The following is a 12,207-nucleotide window of genomic DNA, read 5'->3' on the forward strand; positions in this document are numbered from 1 at the left end:
CAATTTAAACTCTTCTTGTCTGTGTATTTATATGTTTTATAATGATTGTATAATATAAGGTTTCCATATAATTTTTGAGATGCCCTTAGTGTTAGTTACCCCTCCTTATATTGCTTCCTCTATCCTACCTTCCCACTCACCCTTATCCCATTTAAACCTTCCTGTTGTACTCCACTTAATATTGATTTAAAGTTATATTACAGAGTCATAGTAATGAAAATAGCATGCTGCTGGCATGAAAACAGAAAGATGGAAGAGCACCCATATAGAAGCATATACTCCTACAGATACTTGAGTTTTTAATAGAGAAAAGACATCACTTTCAACAAATGGTGTTAGTCGTACTGAATAGTTACATGTATATCCTTATCCCTCTCCCTGAACAGCCCCAAATGAATTAAGAATCTCAATACAGGAGCCGGTGCTCCAAATCTGAGACAGGAGAAAGTAGGAAATATGCTTGAACATATTGGCATAGGAAAAAAAGTAACATGACTGCAATAGCACAGATTAAGGCCAACAATTAGTAAATCTGACCACATAAAAGCTGAAATCTGAACAGCAAAAGACACCATCATTTAAATGAAAAGACAGTCAAACAGGCTGACAGTCACTACGTTTCTCTGCTGATGGGTCACAACTTTGTCAAGGTAACTTTTGCTGCAGTTATTATGTAGCCACATCCATAAATATTTTGGTTCTGTTTGCTGTTCTCGTCATTGGTACTTCCATGGTGACCATGGATCCCAGCTGTCGATGCCGTCCCTTGTTAATTTCCATGGTTGTGCTACACACATTGCAAACAGTCCCTTCAATAAATTCTGCTAGGTGATCCACTGCTATCAAATTCTCCCTTACATGTCAATACCTTCTTAACCATAGGTACACCATAATGTAAATCAATGAACTAAAGGCATAAGACATCCACCATGGCATACACTGAGCTATCCACCTGCCCATTTCAGCATTAGGCAAACCAGAGCAAGCTGAAGCCATCAGACAGCATGGTTTGGCTGTTGAATTGTGTCAGTCAGGTGGTACATTTTGCTTTTTAAATTAATTTTTAAAAATTAAAATACAATATATCACCCCCCTTCTTCCCTTCAATTCCTCTCATCTACTCTATCTTTTTGCTTCTTCTGTAAATCATAGCATCTTTTTCTTTATTATTGTTACTAGGCATTTATATTAGATAACCAATTACAGGGTGCACCCACGGGGAAGATTATTTCCCCCTTCTGTGTTAGCGTATCTGTTGGTGTTGTACTTCTACAGGTCTTGCTTCAGCAGCCATATGGTTGAGGTTTCATGAGTGGAGCTTCCCTGTCATTTCTAGGAGACATAATCTCTCTCACAGCAGATCCTCTGGTCTCTGGCTCTTACATCCTTTCTGCCTCCCTGTCTTCCATGAGGTTCCCTGAGCCTTAAATGCAGAGTTGTTCTGTAGATGTACCCACTGGAGCTGAGCAGCCTACAATCCCTTGTTCTCTGCATTTTGAACATTTTTAGTGAGGCTTCCATCCTATATCTACAGGTATAGGATAAATGTTTAGAATGCAGCTAGAAATTTTGCTGGTCTAGTAAAATGGTGGTACTAGGTCCTTTTCTAAGATCCATGACCTTACTAGCCCTGGGTAGTTGGCTAGCATTCCAATACCAGGTATGATTTCCCTCAAGTTGAACAGGCTTTAAGTTGAATTAGAGGTATGCCAAGGTATGCCACTACTGCATCCTTAGGCATTTATTGGCTTTACAATTGGGTGGAGCTACTGATTGCTTCTCTCCTTTGGAAGCTTGCATAGCACCTTCCCATATTCTGAAAGCTGGTCCACAGAGAGGAGGCTTTCAGATCAGATCCAACTCAGGTCCTCCATATCCTGTGTCTGAAGTACTTGGTGTCTTCAGCAACAGGGACCTTTCCAGTCCTACAGCTCCAGTGGTAAAGTATTTCTCTAGCTTCCACACCTCACAAAAACAAAACTCTAAAACTATATTGTGGACTTTAAGGAATTTCATTATATAATCTTTATCACCATTCAATTGAAAGTTTTCCTGTGTCTTTAAAAAATATTCCTTTAAGAAAAGTACTGACATTGCACATCATTTCCTCCCTCTGCTACAGCTTTGACTTACACACAAACAAAAAATGGATCTCAAGTTTTATATATATATATATATATATATATATATATATATTTGTGCATATACATACATGCATATAGATATGTAATGATAATAAAGAAAAATAGGCTATTGAGAGTGGGGGGAACATGGGAGGGGCTGGAGGGAGGGTATCTGGAAAGATCTGGAGGAGGAAAAGGAGAGGGAAAATGATGTAATTTTATTTAAATTGGAAACATATTTAAAAAATTGTACTAGAGCTCTGGGAACATGGTTTCTGCATATTACCTTCTGTTCTGTTTCTTATTCTTATTTTACTTTAAGTAAGAGTTCTTTACTTCATATATATATATATATATATATATATATATATATATATGCTCATGTGTATAACTAACCATGTGTATGTATGTACATATATATATATACATATATGTACACATATACACATGTGAGTGTTTGTGTACAGGCATTTGAAATTCTTTCTGGCTTAGAGAGAAATATAAGGAGTACAGATCTATAGTTTCTTGACAGATGATTTCTATTAACTGAAGGTAAGGGTGTAGTTTAGCCACATTAATCTCCATTTTATTAAAAAATCCAAAAATTACATCATTTTTAATTTTTCTAAGCTCAAAATACATACTCTTTGCTACCATCTAATTTATCAATGACAGTTTCACAGTGTCCCTTATTCACATATTCAATTGCCATAAAAATGGAAAATATCCCAAATTATTGGCTAAGTACACTTTAGATGGGCTTTTTGTAAAATGACTTGAAAATATATTGATTAAGAGCACAAATCTTGACTCAGGCCAAACAGTTAATCTGAGTTACTGATCGTAGAAACTTGGATCAAGTACTTAAGTACTTTATTCCCCAGAACCATGCTTAGGGGCAACCCTAGGAATGGGGTATGGACAACCCTAGGAATGGGGTACCGACAATCATAGGAATGGGGTCATTTTGAAGGATGCCACTGAAAGCTCATTCAGAGCAGATTACTAGTTAAAAAGTCTTTCATAAGATGCAAGCAGCATCGATAAAACGTAACTGTTCAATCCCTTTATTCATTATGTTAAGTAATCATTCAAAAGTGACTTTAAGTTGAGTACTAGGCATGCACAAAATTTCTTCAAGTGCTATGAAGACCAGGGGCTGAGCATGTAACCAAGTTCCACATCATTTGCCTAGCTTGGTTTTGATCTCCAGATCTGCAAAAATAAACACATTCTCAGGTGGCCTAAGAACACCAGTTCATCTGATAAAAATTATTAGCAGGTCGCTGCCTCTGCTCCGGGACTTTGTGACGTCCCAGAATTAGAGTTGTTCGGATAACCTTTGATAATTGTGGCTTCTATCAGGACCAAGTACCTAGGGTTATCTGTATGTATAAAACAAATATGTGTTTCTAGGTGTAATACAAATATTTCTGAACCAAACTTTATTCCTTCTACAAAATCTGAGGCCAGCCTGAGCTCCAAGGCTATCTACTAGGATTGTGAAGTGGTTCTACAATTCCACACAACAAATTAACTTGGAAATCCTGAGTCATGATGTAAGTGCTTTTACAAAATCAGTTTTATTCAAGAAAATTTAAATCCAGAATTTTTTATTTTGTTCTGTAAATTTTAAAAAGGCAATTTTCTAAAAGCATTAAATATTTGATTTAACTTGTTAAGATTTGCAGGAATTGCTTTAAATTTAAAATAAAAAATCATAGCTACAGTAACACATTTTCCCCCTTTCATTAGAAGTGAAAAAAGAAGAATTTTAAGAGCTTTTCCATAAAATTGCTCTAAAATATTCCATTAAAATTAAAAGGCAACTGCCATTTCACACGTGGTCAGATTTAACTATTTAAAGTTATTTTAGGTATATCAGTCTCTAAAGACCAAAAACTACCTGAGAGTCCAGCTGTGTTCAAAGGAGATTCTGAGCTCCAGAGCCTGCCTCCAGTTCCATCTGATCTGTGACAAAGAGCTGCCAGGATAGAGAAAAGAAGAATAATTCTGTGAACCAAATTAGTATTGTCCCATTCAAAAGTCTTCACTTGATTGTTGATTTCTTCTTTTTCTGAGGGGGGTTGTTTTGAGACAGGGTTTTTCTGTGACTTTGGAGGCTGTCCTGTAACTAGCTCTTGTAGACCAGGCTAGTCTCGAACTCACAGAGATCTGCCTGCCTCTGCCTCCCAAGTGCTGGGATAAAAGGCATGTACCACCACCACCCAGCGATTGTTGATTTCTTAAGCAAGCAGTCACCCTCATATAGTAAGAGTTTTTTTTTAAAAAAAAAAGGGATGGAAGGAGCTTGAAACAAAAGGTCAGTTCCAACACCCATCCTGTGATCCTTTGAAGGATGATGATTTGAGGATCTAAGTAGCAAGCACCATCCTAGGATGTGAGAAATAAGCATCTCATTCAAAACTTGAAGGTTTCATGATTACATTTTTTAAAATCATCTTTAACATGCAGCAGTACTGAGTAGGGTTGCAAGCTATTGCATCCATGCTCTCCTTGACTACGTTCACATACAGGCATAATTACCCACTTTAAAGATGACCATGCTTGGTGAGATGGCTCCCAAGAAAAGGTACTTACCACAGAGTCTAACACCAGGCATTCAATGCCTGGAAGCCAGGTAAAAAATGGAACGAGAAAATCAACTCCTGAAGGTTGTCCTCTGAACACACGTACACACACACACACACACACACACAAATAATAATGATGATAAATTAATAAACATAATTAAAGTTTATGATAAAGAAATAAACGAGGACCAAAATATTAATGGCTAAAAAGTTATGTAATGCCATGCAAAAGTAGTATACATTTTAGAATGGCCAGTTATACACATATTTAATTAGCCATGTAATCAGACAGTTAACATCCATCTTACCTTTTCAAATATCAGGACATATGAGTGTTAACTTTAAGTATGTTTTTCATATATGTATTACTGAATTTCTTAAACCTGACCAATATTTCAGTAGACTCCTTATTGGGGTGTCTCAACAGCCCAATAAACTTATGCAATTCTTTTCCTTAGTACTGATGTTCTTGAAATTTTATTTTTTTGTTGTAAGAAGTTGTCAATAAAGGAACTCTGAGGACTAAAAGATTTTTAAATGGGTATGAGTGCAGTCATGAAAATTGAAAGACTCACCAATAAGCCCTTGAATCTTATTCCTGAGCTGACTTTAGACCCTGACATGGCATCTGGAGCTTTGTGTACCTAGCATATAAGTCTGACTCTATTTTCTTGCTTGCCAACTTGAAAAAAAATCACTTAATTTCAAAGAACCTTTATGCTTTGTCAGGTTTCACTTGGGCCCACCATGAACAACAATTCAATGATATTATTCATGCAAATACAATGTAAAACAGGTAAAGACAGAGCAATGGAGATGTTAGGTTAGCCAGTTGATGAGCCTTAGGACACCACATGTCAGAGGGTCTTTAGCCTCTCCTTTACAATAATTTCTTGTTAAATGAGCAACAACACTATTTAGGTGAATAATTTCTTCAAATTCATACACATCCGCACTACTTCCTTGAGAGCCAGCATTCACTGGCTTTTCCACCTAAAATAAGGAACCATTTCCAATCCACTTGCCTACTCATTTACTGTGAGCTCAACTTTGTAGATTGGAAAGCTGCCACACATTTATGGGAGCCTAAGGGATATTAGATGTCTGTCATCTTTCTCTTACTCCCTCAATTGCACCAAATGCTCCGGCAAAGTGACCACACCTGGACACTGCATTCCCTGCAGAGAACCTTGTTAACCAGAATTATGGAAAACCTGGACCGAGTTCAGAGAAGAACTACTAAAATAGTTAAGTGGCTAAGGGGGCCAATTTATTAGGAACTCAGAAATGTTTGGTTAAGAGGTAATTATCCTACAAAAGGTGTGGTGACTTTGGCATTAAAAACCAAAATCCAAGCCATTCTTAGCAAGAGGAGCCCTTTCGGGACTCTGCACTCAGAAATACTTTGAAGATAGGTGGAAGCTTGCACTCATTGGCTCTCCAACCATTGCATGTGCTATTATTTGGGCGGTTCACACACAAGGATAACAAGTGCTCAAACAAGCACAAAAGGGCTCACTTAAGAAAACAGAAGGATGAGTATTGGGAATACTTTCCAAAGGTCATAAAGAAATAACTTAAGACGGGGAGAGCAGGCCCTCTTCCCAGAAAGCATTTGTTTGTGTCATGTCTAACCATTTCTGTTCAATTGAAACTACCAGTTTAGAGCTACCAAGATGTCTATCATGTGCATAAGAGTAAAGGTAAGACTGAGCCTTACCAACTAGCCAGATATATTTAAATACCTAAGGCTAGCTATAACAGTCAAGAGGATTAGAAATGGTGATGATATTAGCAACTAATACTTCAGATTTTACTGGGAACATCTCGATGAGTTCTTATAAAGTTAAAACAGACTCAAAAATATGTCTAGGCTCATGTTTGTATTCTTTATAATGATGCTAGTGCCAACCATATCTTCCTACTATTTCTTATATAATACTTATCACCTTCACTAGTCTGTTATTCTGCTAATACATATCTTATTCCAAATCATCTTGAAATCATTTTCCCTGAACCTCAATAGTTTAAACTGCAACATATCACTTTGTAAACATGACCACATTCAGAATTCCTTGCAAATCTCATCTGAAGTATCTACAGATTTTTTCTAAGTAATCAGAATTGTTACTTAAAAAGTTGGACATATGATACTTTAATTTGGCATTCTATTTTAGTTCCTTAAGAATCTCATTTGTGTTTATCTCATCATTTGGAATTTCCTGTAGGCTGTCTGAAATAAAATAACTCATATTAATAATCTTCATCCTGTCTGCTTTCCTTCTGCTATCATACCTTCAAAGATAACATCTTAGCATTCAATCCAAACTAAAAACATTTTATAGAGTAAAAAGTGGCATTAATAGAATAACCATCATAATTCATTTTTATCATGATAAATAAGCCAGTGATATGCTTTTCCTATAGATACACAATGTTGTGGATTTCTTCAACCATATTTATAATTTGGCAAAATATTCTAGAAGTCACAAACACATATCTACTCAATTTCTGTTTTAGATAAAATCAGAGACATGAACTATCGCTTTTTACAATAAGAAAATTCCCAAATGTAAAACTAAGATTGAGCGTTAAAGCCAAACATTTACCTTTGTCTCTTTCACATCATCTTACACAGTTAGTGACTGTGAAAATATGCTGAGCCCAAAATAGCGATACTGCAGTGCCAGGTCAGCCCAGCCATTTCCAAGCCAATGGGGAATTGACAGATACCCGCTTTACAAGTCTAGTGTTTGTAAATATCCAATGAAATGACTTCATTCCATCAATTATTTCTGGAGAAAGCTGGCAGAAATGTATGGTAATTAAATTGAGAACTGATGGAAACTGTTAAACAGGGGAGTTACTTTGCCTAGCAGCTCTAGTTAGTGCTTTTTATGTGTTTTCATTTAAAAAAAAATGCTTGAAATACTAGTTCCATTAAATGAAATTGCCGCTTCATTTGGAAAACATATTTAAAATGTTCCAGTGAAGATGATGTATGGAAAAGAAAAGAGAAATTCAGTTTTCTAGGATCTTCTTAGAGTTAGCATGATTCCCCTATACTAAGAACAATGAATTCTGAAGTCGAAAGAAAGATTATAAGCATAAAACATATCCCAAAGCTGACATCACATTGTCAAAACTCTATTGACCACATGCTGTGTTTTCGTCATACTAAATATGCTATCTGCCACAAACTGTGCCTAACCACTTTCTTTAGCTTTTCTAGTGGTCACCAGCATTATCTGTTCCATCCATCCATCCATCCATCCATCCATCCATCCATCCAGCCAGCCAGCCAGCCAGCCAGCCAGCCATCCATCTTAAAACAGCACCTCAAGCATTGTTCTAGCTATTTGTAATGCAATGATAAATAAAACTTATTTTCTCATGTACCTTTCAACCCCACCTAATAATCATTCATATGGGGATAGATAAAAATTCTAAGACTATGATTGGGTATGGTGGTGCATGCCTTTCATCCCAGCATTCAGGAGACAGAGACAGGCAGATCTCTGTGGATTTGAGGCCATCCTGTTTTACAGAGTGAGTTCCAGGACAGCTAGGACTGTTACACAGAGAAACTCTATGCAGAAAAAAAATTCTAAGACTACAATTTTAAACTTGAAAGTTATCCAAAGAGCAGGAAGTGGGGGGGGGAGCTGTTAGCACACTTAGAGTTTGCCATTTGTGTATGCATGTGTGTAAATGTTCATGTATGCGTGCCTGTGGAGGCCAGAGGCTTATGGCAGGTGTTTTCCTCTACATTTTAAATATTTTTATTTTTGGTTGCTGGGCTGTGATGGTGCACACCTTTAATCCCAGAACCCAGGAGGCAGAGGCAGGAGGAACTCTATGAGTTTAAGGCCAGCCTGGTCTACAAAGAGAGTTCCAGGACAGCCAGAGGTCTCTTGATGATTCTGCAGCTAACATATTTGGTTATACTGGATGCCAGCAAGCTTGGACTGTCGTTCTGTCTGCACATCCCAGAACTGGAGTCACAGACAGGTTCCAGCATGCCTGGCTTTTGAAATGGTTTCTGGGCCTGGAACTCAGGTCTTCATTCTTGGACAGCAAGCATGTTACTGAGTTATCCATTTCCCCAGACCCAGCATTTTATTTTTAAACAACTTTTATAGATAATCACCATATTTCACAATGCCAATGACATGGACACAAATGTTAATAAAAAGGGAAATAGTTAGGCCATCTGTAACAGTCTAAAGAATGGATTAAGAGATGCTGATAAACATAAGGGCAATTTGGAATAATCAAGCCAGAAAATTCCAAGATAAAGTGAGATGAGGAGAGTCAGTGAATAAAAAGTGTCTTAACTTAAAAAATATTTCATATTTCTTTTAGTTATAATACATAATATATAATATATATATATATATATATATATATATATTAGGGTGGTGGTGGCACAGGCCTTTAATCCCAGCATTTGAGAGGCAGAGGCAGGCGGATCTTTGTGACTTCAAGGCCAGCCTGATTTACAGAGCTAGTTCCAGACAGCCAGGGCTACACAAGAAACCCTGTCTCAAAAACCAAAAAAATTAAAAAGAATTTGAATATATATATATATATGTATATATGTACATATATGCATATATATTATAATACATACAACACAGAGAGACAGACCTCGTCTCACAAAGAAAATAAAACAACAAAAAACCAACACAAAAAAAACATTAATTTAAATTTGCCATAGTTCTTTGGAAATTAAGATATCTCATAAGCAGAATGGCAGGACAACTAAGTTCATAGATCCTGAGCCCACAGCTCCCGACTGTGTGCAGGAGCTTGTTTTAATAAATTAGCAACAACTAATTTTATCTCTTTGAGATTCAGGTTCTTCATCTGTGAAACAGGATTATCTGAACTACTCCATAAGTGCATCAAGAGTCCACATTTATCCAGGTAAAAAATTAAGGAAATGGGATCAACCAAGAAGTCCATTAATAGTTGACTGGATAACAAAAATGTTGTACATTTACATACTAGAATTTTATTCAGTCATCAATAAAAATGAAATTTCCAGAAAAATGGTTGGATCTGAAGAATATATTAGGGTGATCCGAACTCAGAAATACTGCATGTTCGTCCTCATACATAAATATTCTCTTACTCTCTCCCTCTTCTTTTCACCTCTGTGTGTGTGTGTGTGTGTGTGTGTGTGTGTGTGTGTGTGTGTGTGTGTGTGCATGTAAGACATGAAACTAAAAGTGGACCATGAGGTGGTAAATAGAAGAAAGGAGGGTAATAGAACATAAGTGACAGGGAAGTAAAGAGAACTCTACTGGGGATAAAAGGATACAAGTGTGGCAGATGGATAAGGGAGAAACAGAGAAAGGTCAATAAAAACAAATTATGTATGAAAACTCTATAATAACACTTACTATTTGTATAGTAACTAAAAATAAACAAATTAAAAAATAGTGCTGAAAACTGTGTTTTCAAATAGCAGGCAACAGGAAATGAATTTACACTCCCACTCAAACAACCAAACAAAAAACGAAGAATACATAAAAGAGTGATTTTTAATGACACGAGCTATATGATATCATGAAAAGACTGTGGCAAGCTCTATGACTTACATGTTCTGCATTGTAAGAAAGATCTCTGTTCACAATGGAGCCAGTAATGTCTGACGAAGCTGCCTGCTTGGGTAGGCAGAGTTGAGAATGGAAGAAAGAGAGGGCTAGAATGTGTATGGAAAAGTATCAGAGGTAGAAAAAGATGGAGCAAAAGAGCCCCAGGGTCACCAGTGGGTTCTTCTAAGTGTTCACAGTAGTGATAGGCACAAGAAAGTGAGATCACATGAGGCCAAAGAAAGAACTGTACGAAAGACGAGTGCAGTACATAGCATTCACATACATAGTGTTCACATCAGTACCTGATTCCATCTGCCAGTCTGAAGGATCTACTAATTCACAGAACTTTGGGGAAGATTTCTTGCCTCGATGGTGGGAGATAATTAATCTTTGTTAACCATTTCTCTCATTATGACACATAGTCTAAAAACAATACCAAGAAAGATAAAACTCTTTCCAAGTAAATGAACTGGATCTTACAACAAGGTCAAAAGAAATTATAGGAACATAAAAATAGTTAGCACCTAATAAGGTAATGTTGACAAGAATGCAAAGTAGCTGGAAAATATGAAACATGATGACAAAAACATATTAACGACAATAGTAAATGTGATGTTAAACACAGAGATGTAGCAAAAAAGTTATACAAGGTGAAGCAAAGAAAGAAGAAAGTTAAAAATTAGAACACCATTCAGTATCTCCAGGAAAGCTCCAAGGGCGTGTGTGTGTGACAGAAATTACAAAAGAACAGAAGCAAGAAACTCTAAAACTTTGAAGAACTAGTGACCAGAAAATTGTCCTCTACATATGCATGTGTTTTCATCCCCAGATAGTGGGGATGAACCATTTTGGAAGGTTCTGGAAACCCTTAAGGTAGGGCCTAATTACAGGCAGTAGGTAACTAAGGGAGCATGTTGAAAGTTATACATGTCTCTAGTTTCTGTCTCCTTTTCTGCTATTTATCTGCTATGAAGTGAGGAACATTTTCTACCACACAATCTTCCCTCCAGGATGCTCTGCACATGGAGCCAGGTAGCAGTGCAATGAGACCTCTGAAACCACACTCACAAATAAATCATTACTCCTTCCAGTTGTTCACTCAAACTTTTGTTCATAACAATGCAGAAGTGATTTATACAATGGTTAACGGATAGGACCTTCTTGTTTAAATTTCTATAAATGATATTGACAGTTTAAAGAAAGTTAATAGCACAGTACAGGTGTTGTGGCATATGTATAATGAAACAATAGCACGAATGTTACATGGGAAGAAACAGAAATATACACTGATAAGGTTTTTATAATACATGTAGCCTGGTACTAATCACAGACTATGATAAGTAAATACATGCTACTATTTTAAACCAAGCCTTATTGAAAGTAACAAAACAAAGAGCATAGCAAATAAGTTAAGAATGTAGAGGTCATTTTGCAAAGGAAAGGGCTTACTAAAGCTGATGTTCATCGAAACAAAGCGAGAGCAGCTGTTTTAATGTCAAACAATGTAGATATCAAAGTTCAGGGAGGGAAAGGGTCATTTTACCATAAATGTGTGAAAGAGTCAAGATATTCAATCCTAAAAGTTTATGTAGCTAAGAACAGTTTAAAGAGGCATGATGCCAAACTGAGAAAATTTCAAGGATGAGTGCACAAATCCACAAGTAGAGTGGGGTGGTTCACTTTCTATCTCTTGATACACGATAAAACAAGCAGAAAGTAATAAAGACATAGCAGACTCAAAATCACAATCAACCAAAGTTGGCATAATTAGCAGTAATAAAGCATTCCATCCAGTACTGTTATAGCCAATACACCAATGGTTAGGTCAGCACCCATGATCTAATCCTCTCTAGGCATGCTGTCATCGGCACCCAGAGAAAGGCATCT

Source organism: Cricetulus griseus, chromosome 5 (assembly GCF_003668045.3).
Source record: "Cricetulus griseus strain 17A/GY chromosome 5, alternate assembly CriGri-PICRH-1.0, whole genome shotgun sequence".
NCBI classification, from domain to species: Eukaryota; Metazoa; Chordata; class Mammalia; order Rodentia; family Cricetidae; genus Cricetulus; species Cricetulus griseus.